The 17,567-nt window shown below is 35.0% G+C and overlaps 1 protein-coding gene across 4 annotated transcripts in view; it reads right to left on the reverse strand.

The window, feature by feature from the left end:
- LOC138182227 (proton-coupled amino acid transporter 1) overlaps positions 1 to 17,281 on the reverse strand; it is a 56,016-nt gene extending 38,735 nt beyond the window's left edge. The window contains exon 1 of one of the 4 annotated variants that reach the window (XM_069118236.1): positions 17,057 to 17,281. The gene's annotated coding sequence lies outside the window, so the exon portion shown is untranslated. The remainder of the gene's footprint in view (positions 1 to 17,056) is intronic. The other 3 variants (XM_069117896.1, XM_069118063.1, XM_069118319.1) reach the window with 3 other exon arrangements.
- Positions 17,282 to 17,567: the final 286 nt, after the last annotated feature.

Raw genomic sequence — 17,567 nt, forward strand, 5'->3', positions numbered from 1 at the left:
AATTGGGTATGATCCATTTCGTTATACAGGGTGGTTGGTAACTGCTGGTACAAGCGTAAAGGGGGTGATTCTACGCGGAAAAAAAAGTCGAAAATATAGAATAACAATCTTTTTTTTAATTTTTTTTTTAATTTTTCCATCGATACAACGATCTACAGTGAGCTCCGTTATAACGTACCGCACGCGTACCGAGCGAAAATTCAAAGTCGATTTTCTTGAAAACAAAGCCTCAAAGGAAAGATTTTTATTCTATATTTTCGACTTCTTTTTTCACGTAGAATCATCCCCTTTCCGCTTGTACCACCAGTTACCAACCACCCTATATTTCTATTATTATATTTATGCATAACTCAATAAACTAATGTGGGATAGTATGACATCAGGGAAGGATGTGACGTGAGGGGTTGTATTTTTGACCAATCGCAGGGAGACGCAATCGCGAGGAAACACGTCAACGGGAGTCGTAAATTCCCGTTATGATTATAATAATCGACAGCACGAGTTGATCGATCCCCTGATCTCCGTTAAGATAATAGGGTAGGTTAAGATAGTATAACACTGTGATTCACAGGGTTATAAGGTTTTCATTTCCAACACTTAAGTTACACCGTTTCCAACACGTATGAGATACACTGTTGAGTATGTATACGTTAAGTAAATGACTGATTTAAGGGGAGTAACCCGTTAATGACTTGTTGACTTTTCTAGCGTTGTAGAAGAAGTAAGTTACAGTGACGATGCTGTGTCGGAGGAAAGCTAGCGATGGGTGTGTCTAGCGCACGGGACCGTCTGACTTGTTCATGACATTTTTGGTCAGGAAAGTGAGGGCAGTATACATTGCTTCTGATTGGATAAACGAAGGTTGGTGGACTAGGAAGGGTCTTAGCCTCCCTCGATAGAAAGTTGCTAGTGGGAAGCATCGTACGTGAGAAAAACTAACTTTCTCTTGTCAAGCCGTAGTAGACAATAGTCTTTAGAAAATAATTTGGAAAAACGATATTTGTTCGGTCTGAAGGACCTTAGCTAGCAAATTCCTTAGATTTACGATGGGTCCTTAAGACTATCGAGGGTACGCAGTAAGGATGAGCGGACATCTGGTTCCCGTTTGACCCGCGGTGTGTGGCCTGGTCTAGGTAGAGTGTCGCCCGACGTAACAGGGGTAATTGTTTATTAGCGTTGTCAAGATACGTCGACGTTATCAAAGAATGTTTTGAGCGTTACCAAGGTATGTTTCGGAAAAATTGGGCATGGAAAACATTGTAACGAGAGTTGAGAGAGTCAGAGTTGAATTTATCGTGGTCGTGTGAAGATCGCTGTGTTGTTGTGTCGTAGAAGTAGTGAGTAACGAATACCTGAGACGGGGTATTGTATTCGATTTCGTGTGAGTGCAAACGATATTGTATAAATCATACTGTTACCTACAAACTAATTATATAACATTCCTACACTAATATAAAACAAAAAACATTCTGCGTTTATTATTTCCTTATAGAACGAAAAAAACTTTTTGGACAATCCAATAGATTAGACAGATTCGGATTAAGTTAAATAGATCGTCTAACTTGATACTTCTGGGGCTTAACACTAGAACTACCGATAGTTAAGCTATTTCTACCAAAACCACGTTATGTAAGACTTAGTTACAATGATACGTTAAGTACGCGACTGTTACAAGGGTAGAGACCGGTAAAGATATGTTGACTATTCCGAGGATACAGAATAAGTGAGTTAGGGGTGGGTGTGTCTAAGGATACGGGACTATCGGATTTGTCGATGACAATTTTGGTTAAGCAAGTGAGTGCAGTAGACACCGTCTCCGATTGGGTAATAAGACGGTTGGTGGACCAGGAAGGGTTTTAGCCGCCCTCGCGAGAAAGTTGCTAACGGAACATACCAGATGTGAAGAAAACCAACTTTCTATGCTAACACGTGGTAGACAATAAACGTAAAAGGGAATCTAAGACAAGAAATACTCCCTTGGTCCCAAGGACCTTAACTATGAAAATTCCAAGACCCCTGGTGGGTACTTAAGACTATTGAGGGTACGCGCCAAGGATGTGCAGACACCTGGATGCCATCCTGTCCGAGGTGTGTGGCCTGGTCTCTGATGTGAATTGACGTTACAACAGACCATAAACAGTAGACAGGCGACGTTGGCTTCGGGGTTTTCAGTTATTGGGTAACACAGCTAGCGTGCGGATCTGGACCAGCTCAAATTGTATTCTTACTTTTAATTACACTTCTATTTAAATATATTTTCTGCCTTACAATTTATCCACGAATTTTCTCTGTTTACATATCGAATAACCTCAACAAAAATGACTGGTCTTTAAAAAATACGTAATAATAGAATATTTGCATATTTATTGATTTATTACTTTCTTACAGAAGCAATTCCACGTTACGTAGTACATTTTTGGTATTGTTAATCCATCTGGGACCATGATCCCTAAACGAGGCTTGACATATAAAGTTATTTTACATTAACATTATTATTAGTTTTAGTTATTAAACATTATAAAGTTGTAGAACCAGTCGTTTTCACTGGTGTGGTATTTCTAGTGTTAGCATCTAGCGATCGATCCGAAATTTTCCTGATAACCGATATCATTATATCGAATGACACGCGGTAAAAATTGTAGAAACGTGCGGGAAGTTGTAGAAAACGAGGAAACTGGTTAATTCGATAAACTGATTACAGGACCCTCTTACGCTTTGACAAGTACCGGTTATTTTCACTGGTATTGGTACAAGTAGCCTTGATACAAAATTATTTTCAGTTTGAATACATAAAAAACAAAATAAAATTCATATATTATTCCTTTAGTTATCGTTGCGAAAGTCGTTACATCATTGCGGAAAAAGATATAACACGAAGCAGAGAAATTTGAAAATAAAATTGTAAAACCAGTCAATTTCACTGGTATGGTAGTTCTAGTGTTAAAAACCTACAATTGGGTGGAAAATGATGGAAAGAACACGGTGAGACTGAATTACAAAGCGGAGCAAATAGAGAAGAATAAAAGGAGCACGAAGAGATGAGAATAATCGCGACGAAACTTAAACAGAGGCTGCCAATTATAAATTAGTGGCCCTATTCTTCGATTCGTAGCGGCATATCTGGCTGATTAGAATGGCAAAAGGGCACATGAATTACGCTCTTAAAGCAATTACCTTTTTAACACGGTTATTGACAGGATTAGGACGCTGGGTGCAATTACGATCACCGTGGATGCGAATCGTCATCAGTCTCTCTGATTCGATCGTTTCTCAGAACGATTTATACAATTAGCTTTTAAATTGAATAAATCGTAAAGCTGTTTAAAAGCAAGTCATACGATACGGCAACGACTCGTTCTATCCGATGGTACAATTGTAACGTACCTTTTAACGTTATTTAACGAAAGAAGTGGTGTAACTTTCTCGTAATGCAACAATTATCCAACGATTCTTATTTAGCACATAATCTCACGATAAAGCCTTTTATTGCTCGACAAACGTATCGTCAAGCGAGAGTAGGAAAAACGATATTTAATCTACAAAATTAACTGTATGAAAAATGCAAAATTCGTATACATTTCTTGTTTATTAAATCAATAATATACAAAATACAGACAGCAAGGAGACAAATGCAATGGTTAACAAGTCGAAAATCCAAACTAAGCATAGAAAACAAACTAAAAATATACAAAACAATTATAAAACCAGTCTGGACGTACGGAATACCACTATGGGGAACAGCAGCAATGAGCCATATAAACAAAATAGCGATAATCCAAGCTAAAATCCTCGGAACAATAGTAAACGCACCATGGTACGTCAGAAACGAAGATATACGGAAAGACCTCGGAATACCAACGGTCAAGGAGGAGATTAGCAGATACGCAAGAAGGTACAGAGAAAGAGTAGCAACGCACCCGAATCGGCTAGCAGCAGAAACGGTCAACGCATCAAACATAGAAAGAAGACTAAAAAGGAAACACCCAACAGATCTCACAAAGGACACAACCTAACAAACACGAAGATGGTACCCCGCTGGAGGTAACCATCCACATGCTATATTATTACAACACCAAGATATAACATTTTACCAAATGTCCTACTGGACAAATTGTAAAATTCAAATAAATAAATAGAAAAAAAAAAAAATTTCTTGTTTAGACGCTGTAGACAACCGACCTGTAGGTATTTTGTATCTAAATATACCGTACGCAGACGATTATCGCTATAAACAATTGTATATTTGAAAATTATCTTCGTCAGAAATATCGTTGCATGTTTTCCTAGCAATTATACGAAATTAGAGACTCGTCCACTTTTAATGGATTTAATCATTTGAATTTTCCTAATAGAAACGATACAAAAATATCAAAGAATCACGTACGACTCGCGAATAATTTTTTAATCGTTCTTCTACAGCTACATGTTCCTATAAGGATACGCAAGCAGAAGCGAACGTTCGTTGAACATCATCTGCAATGATAAAGAAAAAGAAAAAAGAAAGATTGCTAGAAATAGCAAAGCTAAGAGAAAAAGAAGCGACGAGTTTATTTTAAATTCACCTTCGCTGACATAATCCATTGCACCGTACGAATACAAAATGTTGCTTTCGAACAATTCGTCCCGTACATGTCTGAAATGCGAGTATAAATGGCCCCCGACCTACAAAAATAACTAACGTCAGGTACGCATTTCTTGCATCGAATTTCGCGGTCGCGAAGATACGCGCGGACAGGTTCGATAACGTGGCGCCTCGTCAAACTCGAGAAATTCGCGTATGCACGGTGTTACCGCATGCAACCAGGAAGAAACACATCGTCCGAGCCAGAACATCGCCTCTGGCTAGAATTAGCCTTCCTATTGGCCCGACTTTGATCCGTTCTTGCTCTTGATACACTCCCAATAAGTGTTTTTAATTAACATTTCGTTGGGTGCTGAAATCATCCGAATTACATTATATTTAACTCTGTATTGCATACAATTTCTACATTTTCTATTATTAACTCGTTAAAATTAAGTTAGCAAGTTAACTTTCATTCACTTTGAATTTGTAATTACGATTATTTTAATCACGGTTATTTTAATTGCGGAATTATCAACGGGCAAGCTTCTTTCTCTGAACGTCGAACAAGTAAACGAGCGTAGATTCTTTAAACTATTAATTCGTTATTTTCCCTGTTTTCTATTCGATCGTTTGATGCAGGTTTAGTGGCGTAGTCTCTGTGAATATTCAATCTCATATCGTTATTCTTCGCTGAAAATTTTCTACTACGTTCGTAGCTATTTTATTCTGATAAATTGTATTTTGTAGGAATCGGTTTTTTTTTTGTAAATCCTCGGTATAAATCTACCTGTTGTTACGTTTGATTGCGATAGAACTACATTTTAAGTATTTCGAACGTTTCTTCCAACAGAAAGCAAGGGAATTTTAGAGCCGAGAATAACGCGTCGTGTACTCATTTAGAAAATCGTGTTATTTTCGGATCAAAAGCAGCGCTGCGTATACGAGATACGTCGTCTATGAAACATATAATATTGTTAGTATGTTTACACTGATCAGTGACGAGCACGAGTATGCATAACATTCGGCAATTTAAAGTCGCGTTTTAAAAACGTTCGCCAGATAACGAACGAGAAATCGAACGATAACGTTTGCAACTTTTCAACAACGAAAACCACATTCTACCATCTCGTATTGGAAATATTTCACTCGACGCTGTACGATAAGTTTCGTCCAAGAGGAATCGAGACACTTTGTCGTCAGATGTAACGAAGAATATTTAATAATCAAAATGTAAATAGATGTCGAGAGATACTGAAGAAAATAAACGAGGCGAATGAACCGAAAAGAATGAAATAATACATACAACTGAAAGAAATTCAACAAATCTGACTATATACAGGGTGGTTGGTAACTGGTGGTGCAAGAGGAAAGGGGGTGATTCTACGCGAAAAAAGAAGTCGAAAATATAGAATACAAATTTTTCGTTTGAGGCTTTGTTTTCGAGAAAATCGGCTTTGAATTTTCGCTCGGTACGCGTGCATTTTATCACGTCTCGTTATAACGACCACCAGTTACCAACCACCCTGTATAACTTATTGGTGGACTGTGAATTTTTATGCAAATTCATATTTATGAAAATACATAAATAAAATTTTTTTTTTTAATTTTTCCATTGAGACAACGATCTACAGTGAGCTCCGTTATAACGTACCGCACGCGTACCGAGCGAAAATTCAAAGTCGATTTCCTCGAAAACAAAGCCTCAAACGAAAAATTGTTATTCTATATTTTCGACTTCTTTTTTCGCGTAGAATCACCCCCTTTCCGCTTGTACCACCAGTTACTAACCACCCTGTATAAATCGGACGCTGATATATTCGATAAATTCCGTTGCGGATATGTCTCAACGCGATACGCAGCAGGAAAAATATACTTTCACGTAAATCCCGCTGTCTGCTGCTGAAAAATCTGACACGGTTGATTCGCAGAATTGTTAATCACTGATAATAAAAAATTCTTCCTATTTGCAAACATCCATCATTATCTGTGATAATCTGAATATCTGTGATCGCGAATCTTACTGTTTATCAAAGAGAATAATCTAAGTATACGTATCGTATCGTCTAAAATATTAAAAGAATAATTAATTTCAAAGGTTCCTTAACATCAACGTTAATCGCTTGTATTTGATAAAATCTAACGATAAGTACAACAGAACAAGGACTCCTGATAGTTTTAGATTATGGAAATATATCGATGAGGAACGCTTGAAACGTTCAAGCTTACTACTCTGTCGAATGTAAGTTTAACGAAAAAGGAATCTAAAAGATAATTGTCAAAGTACGTGTAAAAAGTAACTTCAAAATGTGTAATTAAAGCCCACTGTTTATCAGAGATTGATCTACCACAACCACACGTGTACGTATCGTATCGTCTAAAATATTAAAAGAATAATTAATTTCAAAGGTTCCTTAACATTAACGTTAATCGCTTGTATTTGATAAGATCTAACGATAAGTATAACAGAAGAAGGACTCCTGATAGTTTTAGATTATGGAAATATATCGATCGGAAACGCTTGAAACGTTTAACTTTACTACTGTAAATTTAACGAAAAAGAAATCTAAAAGATGAGTACGACGAGCAGCTTAACAAATGTGGATAGTAAATTTTAGTAGATATTGAATTTATCGTTGCATGATGAAATTTGAATCGAATAAGATAGAGATCGAAAGGAAAATTGTTAAGCTACTTTGGATACAACGTTGGAATAAACAAAATTTTTAAGTAATCAGTCAGATGCTAATCTTGTCGAATCGGAAGAGTTTTCTTTTAGGGAGCAACGTTACTGCCGTCGATGGTAACATGAAACATCTGTATCGAATCATCGAAGTCTGAGATATATTAAGAACCTTAATAAAAACAAATCAGAGAAATATCGTTAAAATATTGAAATTCATTTATTAATTACATTTGGTAATTACGTTTAAAATCAACGACAATGAAACGAACTTTTTTATCTTCTACGTATCATCACTAAATCTAAATTCAATTAAAGATCAACGAAATTTATCAATCATGTTCAATCGTCGTATCTAAATCCAACGAAAGAGAAAGAAAATTTATTTGTTATTCTCGATTCTTCAATTACGAATTTGTTAAATCGAATCGTTAAATCTAAATCCAACGAAAGACGAATATCTGTAAATATCTGAGAAAAAGAAATAACAAAGCAAATTCGGATCTCGTCGATACGAACAATTTGCTTTTCCCCTTCGAAGTAACGTAACGCACTTTCCATCATCGACGCCAAACACTCGGAGAACGAACATAGTATCTCAAGTTCTTTGAAAGGAAACAGGAAAGCAGCGAGAAACACTGGTTCACCGCGTTTCAGCATTGACCGACCCAGTTACTCGACACAGCTATTCCATTAAAACACGCTTTCCAACCAATGCAAAATCGTCATTTTCACTGATTCCTCCATATACGTTTTTATCGGCGACGAACCGATCCGATTACATCATTGCCTGGTCGAATCGACTCTGATGGAAATTCGAGAACGAAGATCAGAGGAAATTTCCTTTACTGTGCCAACGAGGATAGGAAAACGAACAAACAACAACGAATAGCGGAAACTGAACTACGAAATAACAAACAAATCAAGGGAACTTTAGTTTCGTGAACGTAATTGGAAAAATTGTTGGGTCGATGTTTGATTTAGTTTAATGAAAGTTTAGTCGACGTTGTCGATCTATTTTTAACGTTATAGTTAAAATATACGTGGAACTTTAGTTTCGCGAATACAGTTGGACAAATTGATGAGTGTTCGATAAGTGTGAAGGTTCCCTCGACGGTATAAATCATCTTTAGTATCATAGTTAAAGATAGAATTTTCTATATCAATTTCGATGCAAATGTTTCGTTTTACATTTGACGTTTTGTATTTTAAAGTAAATTTATGTTCAGCGAACTTATCGAAAACGTGGAATTGCAGAACGAGCAATCTTTGAGATTTCGTTTAAGATATTCGAGTACCTTGAGAATTAAGAGAATACAATTTTGTCAACATAGCTGATAGTAGTAGTTTTGTAACTCGAGTGCTCTATTGATAAATATTAATTACATTATCGATATTATAAACAGAGAATTATCGTAAATTTCAGTTCCAGGTACTTAGAAAATAACTATCGAATAAATACTCGCGATTGTATTTGACAGTACCACTTACGTTTTTCAAAATACTTATACGATATAAGAGTTATTGTCTTTTTCAAGTGTGAATTAAATGCTCGAAATACTTCCGTGTCAGATACAAATCTACGAGTATATGTAATACGTATATTCGATACCATCTACAGTTATAGGTAACACATTTAAGTAATAGTATAATAAGTAGTGAACACATACTTGATGAGTATAGTACTATCAAGATATTTTATATGACAAAATGTAGTTCGAGCAAAATAATTTTCTCGATAATTTTCATCATTATCACGTAATTGCCCTTAAGAAATATTACAACAACACTGTCCTCTGACTCGACGCTGAAGCAAAATGAGAAAGAAAGATAAAAGTATTAGAAATTCAAGACTACTGTTACTAATCCGCGATTAAATATTCTAACGAAGCTTTTCAACGTTCCCTTAGCACTCTTAAAGTTTCCTTTTCTTTCAATTACCAAAGAGATGCATTTTTATTCGGACCAAAATATCATTATATATGTATATAATTGTAATAAAAATTGTATGTTGAAAATGAGATGGGAATATATATATATTATATTTTTATATATATATTTTATATATTATATTATACTATATTCCCATCTCATTTTCAATATACAATTTTTATTACAATTATATACGTCGGAGATGAAAGAACATCGGGATTTCCTGGCTGGAATGTTGGGAAAAACTCCAATACCCTAGTCCAGACTTTTACTATAGCTACACTTAAGTAATAAAAATAAGAAATAGTTCTAATGTTTCAATCTGGCTTTATGACGATGGGTTCTGATTCTGATTGAGTTCTGGGCTGATTGAGTTATCGAGAAAGTTATCCGAATCATGTATTACGTTGGTACTCGTCATCCCGTGGACCGTGGCTACATCCAGTGTCCCGCTATGTCACTTCGAGCCCGAACCCATCGTCATAAAGCCAGATTGAAACATTAGAACTATTTTTTATTTTTATTACTTAAGTGTAGCTGTAGTAAAAGTCTGGACTAGGGTATTGGAGTTTTTCCCAACATTCCAGCCGGGAAATCCCGATGTTCTTTCATCTCCGACATATATATAATGATATTTTGGTCCAAATAAATTATATTTTTATATATATATTATATTATATTATATATGTATTCCCATCTCATTTTCAACATACAATTTTTATTACAATTATATATATATACATAATGATATTTTGGTCCAAATAAATTATATTTTTATATATATATTATATTATATTATATATGTATTCCCATCTCATTTTCAACATACAATTTTTATTACAATTATATATATATACATAATGATATTTTGGTCCAAATAAATTATATTTTTATATATATATTATATTATATTATATATGTATTCCCATCTCATTTTCAACATACAATTTTTATTATAATTATATATATATACATAATGATATTTTGGTCCAAATAAATTATATTTCTATATATATTTTTTATATATTATATTATATTATATAATATATATATATTCCCATCTCATTTTCAGCATACAATTTTTATTATAATTATATATATATACATAATGATATTTTGGTCCAAATAAATTATATTTTTATATATATATTATATTATATTATATTATATATGGATTCCCATCTCATTTTCAACATACAATTTTTATTACAATTATATATATATATACATAATGATATTTTGGTCCAAATAAATTATATTTTTATATATATATTATATTATATTATATATATATTGCCATCTCATTTTCAACATACAATTTTTATCACAATTATTTCTATATGTAGCACTTCTATGTACGCAGTCAGAATATCATATTTAATTATTTATTATCGAACACTGACACATACATAGTTAAGTTATCGCACGGTTTTCAATATTTTCATATGCAAAACAGGATGACACTTTAAAATGAAAGTGTATATCTGGCTGCTTTCACGGACGATTCTCAAGTACATCCCTAATCAAATTACAGATCGAGATTGAAGGATGATTAACGTGTAGCTTTTTACTCTCATGATAAAGATCTATTTCTGATAAGTATACCGAGAGTCTATTTGATAAGAGAATTCGCGAAAGATGGTCGTGGCCGTCGAGGAAAATTACAGATTTCTTACTTTTTGCCTCGATCGAGGTCGAGACCGTTCTTGCAAAGTTGTTATTGAACATCCGTGGACGTTGGCCATCGCAACAATCCCAGCTAACAAGGAACCGATAAGAAATTAGGCTAGCACTCTGATCTCTTTATCTAATTAACTCGTTGCTCGTCCGTTTCGTCACGATTATTTCAGCAGACGTTTTACTGAATCCTACGCGTTATCTCGATAGATCAAGCGGAATATCAGACACAGAAGGTAACAGGAAGTCATTATTAAAGAGCCTTGAATCGTTAATACGACGATAAGTAAAAAGAAGAAATTTTTCCACGTTGCAAAACGAGTCGCAAGGACAAATTTTGCGGTTTGTTAAACGCACGACTCGTGAAATATTTGAAACGTTAACTTTGCTACTTCTTTCCGTACAATCTATTTGCATCCTTTAGTTTCGTTCGCGCATACATGAATTCGCCCTTTGAATTATTAGTTTGGAAAATTATGGATTAGTTTAGATTATGAATTAGTTTGGAAAATTACGAAGTAGAGACGTTAGTAGGCGACTGTGAATTTTTTCCAAATTTTTCGGTGACTGAGAAACGAAATAGACTGGAAGGTACCATGGTATGACGCGTAGCGTGAAAATGAAATATTACGAAGAGTTAAGACTGAAACACAAACATTCTTTCGACACATCTAATTGTCGATTACCAACCAAATAACGCAGCGAGTTATCAAACCAGTGCTAAAATACACGATATTCTACGATAAGAATAAAGTTCCAAGGACAATCTGAAATTTTACGTACACGAACGTTCTTTATTTAATTGAGCAACTTTTCAAATATCCAGATAAGCAGAATATCAATTATACGAAGAAGAGAAGCAACGTAGAAAAACGAGAACGAGCGATAAACTTAATTCCTGAAACGACGAATTGCCGTTCAGAGATTTAGAACACGTAGCTTTGATAATAACGCGAATAGAATCGAATATTCGTGTGAATAAACAGAACGACAAGTCGCTATCTGAGATTATGGAAAAATATAATAAAATTCAACGACCTTGTTCAGTTTCGACGAACATATATCGATACGACTTTCTTATAAGCAGGATCATTGACTGAAATCCTACGTGCTCGTTATTATACTTGTTATCCTTGGACGTGTTTGTATAGGAAACTTGCATTCTTTTCCATCCATTCAAAAAGTATGCAAAGTTGCTGCGAGCTGTGTGAGCGGCGCAATACAAAGCACGTTTCTTGCACGTGTCGCGATACATCAGCCAAGATTGCACAAATGTCAAATTAACTATCGATATTTCTCATCAGACGTTTCTTTTGTCGATTAATTTCATAGAACGAGAAAAACAAAAGAGATACGAGAATAATCTAGCGTATCTTAAACGAACGCAAATTCTACATGGTTTCACTCACGAGTTAAACGAAACAATTGTAATGTTTCTTGTTCGATTAACATTAATGTAACACCCGTGCATTAAATTTCGTATAAACTGTATTTATTCGTGTTCCTACGAGCAAATCGAATTATTAACGTTTCAAGGATGAGATTAAAATACGAAAAAGAAAGAAACTAGATATTAAATGTTATTTTTAATTTTATTAGGTAATCCAACGAATTGATAGTCGATATGGATAATTGCCAAACGTTAACAATGGACCATCGACGATAATGACTGAGGCACAGTGGCTTCGTAACGTAGTAGGATAAACACGAAGTGCAACGTGTTAATGATTTTAACTGGCGGAGTTTGCAAGATATTATGGCGAACAATAGAAATTTGCATATTTTTATCATTATTCGTCGTAGTAATGATCGTGATAATAATTATGATACATGGTAGTATCACTAATAGCAGTAGGTATTGATTTATGTATAAGAATTATTTCTAAAGTTAAAAAACATTTCCGTAAAAATGTTATATCTAAATGCGATTATCAAAGATACTGCATAGAAATACTTTTGGCAGAATTAACATTAACTTTTATTCGGATAAAAACACAATCATATTTTCCTACATATTTTCATTTGTCAAACGAATTAATAGAAATCAATTTAAAATGACAAATAATTGGAAAAAGTTTAGCAGAGTAATTTTTGTACACAGACCAGGCGAAACTAACTGAAATAAACGGATAGGATTATGAACGCGAACAAGATAGGAGAAAGAAAAGTAAAGATATGTACTTTGTCGAAAATCCGAGTATCTGGTGACAGCATTGCTTTCAAGTATGTCTGAAAATTCAAAAATGCTTGATGCAATTTACACCTTGTTAAGATAGCTGTACATAATCCTCGAAAAACGTTATCTGTACAAGATACAACTTGCATTAACGTAGAATCTTGACACGCGGAATCGATATGGTAGCTACGTCTCGAAATTAAATAACAGTAACAGATATCGCGTTTATCTTAATTGCCGTATAACTGCATCCTTGTCCAGGTAAGGTAGTAACAGTAATAAAAGCTTGAGAAAAAGATAATCGATAATCTTGAATAAAAATATCAATAAAATCGTTCATATACTAGTGCGAGTATCGTATAATTCGTATAAGAAAACCTGTCACGAGATCGTCACGGTTCTACTGTCAAGAGAGATGCTTCGACTTATCGTTATCTAACGATAATTTCGCTTCTTTGAATATCGATAGTCGTGGATCAAATATATTGGGTTGGCAACTAAGCGGTTGCGGATTTTGTCATTACCACCTATTGGGTTGGCAACTAAGTGATTGCAGATTTTGTCAATAGGTGGTGATGACAAAATCTGCGATCACTTTGTTACCAACCTAATAACAGAGGTGAATTCTGGATCAGCAACGATACAATTAAAAGTTGTACGATTGTCGAGGCAAGAACGAATGGAAAATTTATTATAGACCGAAATGTGTTAAAATACGTTGCTTTTCTCTTAAGATGATTAAATTTGAAAATTCTCTAGACACGCTTCCATTCGGTCGATAGTTTATACGGATTTGTGCTTTTACGAACGCATCTAGAGAAACAGAACCTAAACAAAGAATATTAGAATTGGTTAATCGCAATGTCGCGCTTGTCGAATAGCGTAATTTTGTTCGTTAGTCGTTGATTAATACATGCTGATAAATAACTTACTTTCACAATCAAAATCGACAAAGTTCGAGACATGTTACTCTTCGAACGAGACGATATAGACTGTAGAGAATCGTAAATGCGGAATGTAAACATAAATTATATTTATGAATGATGGTGGCAGTGATGCAAACAGTCAATATCAACAGAGTCGACTCATAACTTCGCCGACTGTCACTCGAGATATTTCACACGACTCGTGTGTGTGTAATTTAACCAAATTAAATGCACGCCTGTGCATTCAAATATGTACAAAAGCATCGAACAAAACCAACTTCGTACGTGGAATAAACATAAAACGACTTGCAAGTGTGCAAAGAAAAGCGCGTCTCCTTCGCTCGTTTAAACACGTTCGTTCGATGATTTTCGCAGTCAGTTTTAATTCATCGATGCCATTCGAACCTACGCGTTTCTACGGTACTACCGAGACCTTCACAGAATTATAATTAACTGCTCGAATAAATGTATCGGAACGTACGGTGAGAACGAAATCTTAAAGAGTAATAACTGTGACGAAATTAACCGTGATATTATATCAGTAAAATATCTCAGTGACTTTCGATTTTCACTATTTCCCGAAGATAACAGCTCTTTCGTATTTATACTTCTTCGCTACTTTTTGATACGGAAAGCTGAAAATATTCGGTAAGATATCCGAAATTGTTCAACGTGAATAGTGATGTATAGCTATAGATAAATGACCATAATTTCGTTTTTTATTAGGTACAGTTCTTTCGCGATGTAACTACTCTTGTTAAAAGACGTTGAAACGTATGAGAAGAGGAATGGAAGATTTTTCCAGAAAAAACCGAACGTGGACGAGAGTTGTTTTTCTTACGAATCCTTCGATTATAATGCTTTGTATCTTCGTGTGATAATTAAATTTATTTTAAAATATTCTTCGTAGATCGATACTATTTGAACAGCGAAGTACAATCGTTTGATCGCAACGAGCGTGAAATCTACGAGTCAGAATTGATCCATTGTTCCGCAGAGTTACGATCGACACTTGTTCAGGGTTAAAGAACATAGATTTTAAACTGTCAGTGTTCGTCGTACTTTGTAAAACGATTTTGTAAAATTCGATTTTCGTCGAATATTTTTTCAAAGAATCGTGCCCCGATTTTTCTTAACTAACGCTTGATCATTTTTCACACGGTGAAACGTGCACCTAAGTTACGTAAATAATATCGACAAAAAGCGACAATTTATCGGTGTAATCGCGTCGTCCCGATCACAAGTCGGTTAATTTAAAACCTTCTCTAAATCAAACCGAGCAACTAGCCCAGCCGACGCTATTCACCTCGACTGATCTCCCTAACGAACGCTGTTCATACGAAAGATAATTCAATCACTCTTTTTAAGATCGATTTGTGCTCCACTAAAATCGATTGAAACATCTGTGCTCTCTATGAAGGACACTGTTATCGACCACGAAAAGGACGCCTTATTTGTTCAAACTAACGTGTTCAATATCGTAAATTCGCGAAATTGGCGACTCGTATTTATATATATATCAGTTTGTCGCGAAGGTTTCTTTCGTTTCACGGGGAAATAATGGATGCGCAACGTTGTTTGTTTTATATCGTTTTATCGAATCACGTACGATTCATTTTTTAGTAATGGAACAAAATAATAATAGAACGACCCAATATACACAGTATGGTTAAACTGCGGATGTTGCATTTATGAGGAATTTAATTACATTCGCAGGAATATGAATTCGCGTAAACCTAACCTAGAACAAATGTTATATCGACAAGTTAGTTATTCGCAGAATTTCAAAAAGTCAAAGAACTGCGTTAGAACATTTTATCGTATTGCGAGTTGTTCGGAAGAATTGCGTTGAGACGTTTTATCGGAGGGATTTAGGAAGCATCGTAAACTTATAGTAAACTTAAGCTTCTCGTAAATAAAGTTTCGATAAACCACGAATATATAGGAAACGCTAAAAAGGTAAAGCTCAACACACAGAGACGAGTAAAGCTTCTTAGGAAATCTTATCTGAACCTTAACCACAACGACGTTATCAAATAAATAACAATAATACCATTTCGCGATTTAAGCCAATACCAAGTCAATTTAAGCCAATTCAAATTACTCTCTAATCGCAAAAGAGATCCTGCGATTATACCCAACTAATCCAGTTTTAATACTCTCTATAAAAGGACACCGAATTTCATTTCTTGATGGTTCATCTTTGTCAGTTGTTTTTTCATCGGTCGTTTTAGAAAAATCTAGTATAACGATACTACATAAAATACGTATATGTAGACTGGCAGTCGTACGTCATATCAGGACATCTACCGATATTTAATACAAATTCAATGCTTTTCGCTGATTTTATCTCCGAATTATTTTATTACAGATCTGTTACTTCGTATTAAAATACAAAGTCATACTGTAATCGTCGTATTAAAATACAAAGTCATAATGTAATCGCTGCGTTAAAACGTAATATACTAAATAAGGTGAAATTTGTTGGAATAAATTAAGCAGCACTTGCACAATCGAACCGATACCATCGACGAAATTTTGCAGGACATTATCGACAAAAACATCCTCGTATGACGTTAGCAACTCGGATAGCAAAACAATCGAAGTTCAACGAGAAATTATAAAATTCGTAGAAGAAACTCTATAACCTACGCCTTGTAAACTTGTCAATTTGCTATTATTACTTCTTACGTTATTGTACGAGGAAGATTTCAGAAGGAACTAATAAACTCATAAAAAAGAAATCTACGATTTACAACCGGAAACTTGTATCGATAACTATTGAAACTCGATTCACTGATATTGCTACTTGACAAACTATTATCACGCTAGAGTGATTTTACCTTGGTCGACTAAAAGCTACGTTAAATAACATTAAATAACAACAACAACAAAAGTAGCAATAATATACGATAAATAATATACGAAATAAGAAAAATTACAGCTATACAAACTTACGAAAGATCTATGACCTACTACTCGCAACTTGTCAAATTCGCTGATCTATCAGTTGATCGATTATCGTAGAAGAGAATTTAAATGTCCTGATACTTATAACCGATAGTTTGCATACGAAGAGATGACAAAGAACCGGTACTCACTTTCTCGTGGTCAATTCAAAGTATCCAGATGTGAGAATGGGTACTGGTAACCCATAGATGGTGGCGGTTATCGTCCGGTCCGTGAACACGTGCAACGGTCGGCTGCTTCCGCGCGACTGAAACGGAGTCGCGCTACTGAGAACACTCGAACCAACCACCAAAGACCGCTCGCTACTTGCTAATACTCTTTGCCGCTGCTTGTCTCCCAACCGGTGTCATTCTTGCCTATCATCGTCAGCGAAATGCTCACGGCTGCTGAATTTCGTCCGTGATGGCGCGAACTCTGCCTGTGTATATATTCATATTCTGTATACATACGCTTATCAGCCTGCCCAGGGTCGGTGAAGACATTCAACTGCTGGAAAATTTACTTCCGGAACACCTCGAAGAAGTCAGGGTCAGATCTCTTTCTGACGTCTACGTGCTTCTGACCCATAAACATGCCCGAATTGGCTGCCTCGATCGAACCAATATTTCTATACGCTTGTGATATTTTATCTGGAGCGATTCG

This window comes from Bombus flavifrons, chromosome 1 (genome assembly GCF_040668555.2).
Source record: "Bombus flavifrons isolate JBK064 chromosome 1, iyBomFlav1_principal, whole genome shotgun sequence".
Lineage (NCBI taxonomy): Eukaryota > Metazoa > Arthropoda > Insecta > Hymenoptera > Apidae > Bombus > Bombus flavifrons.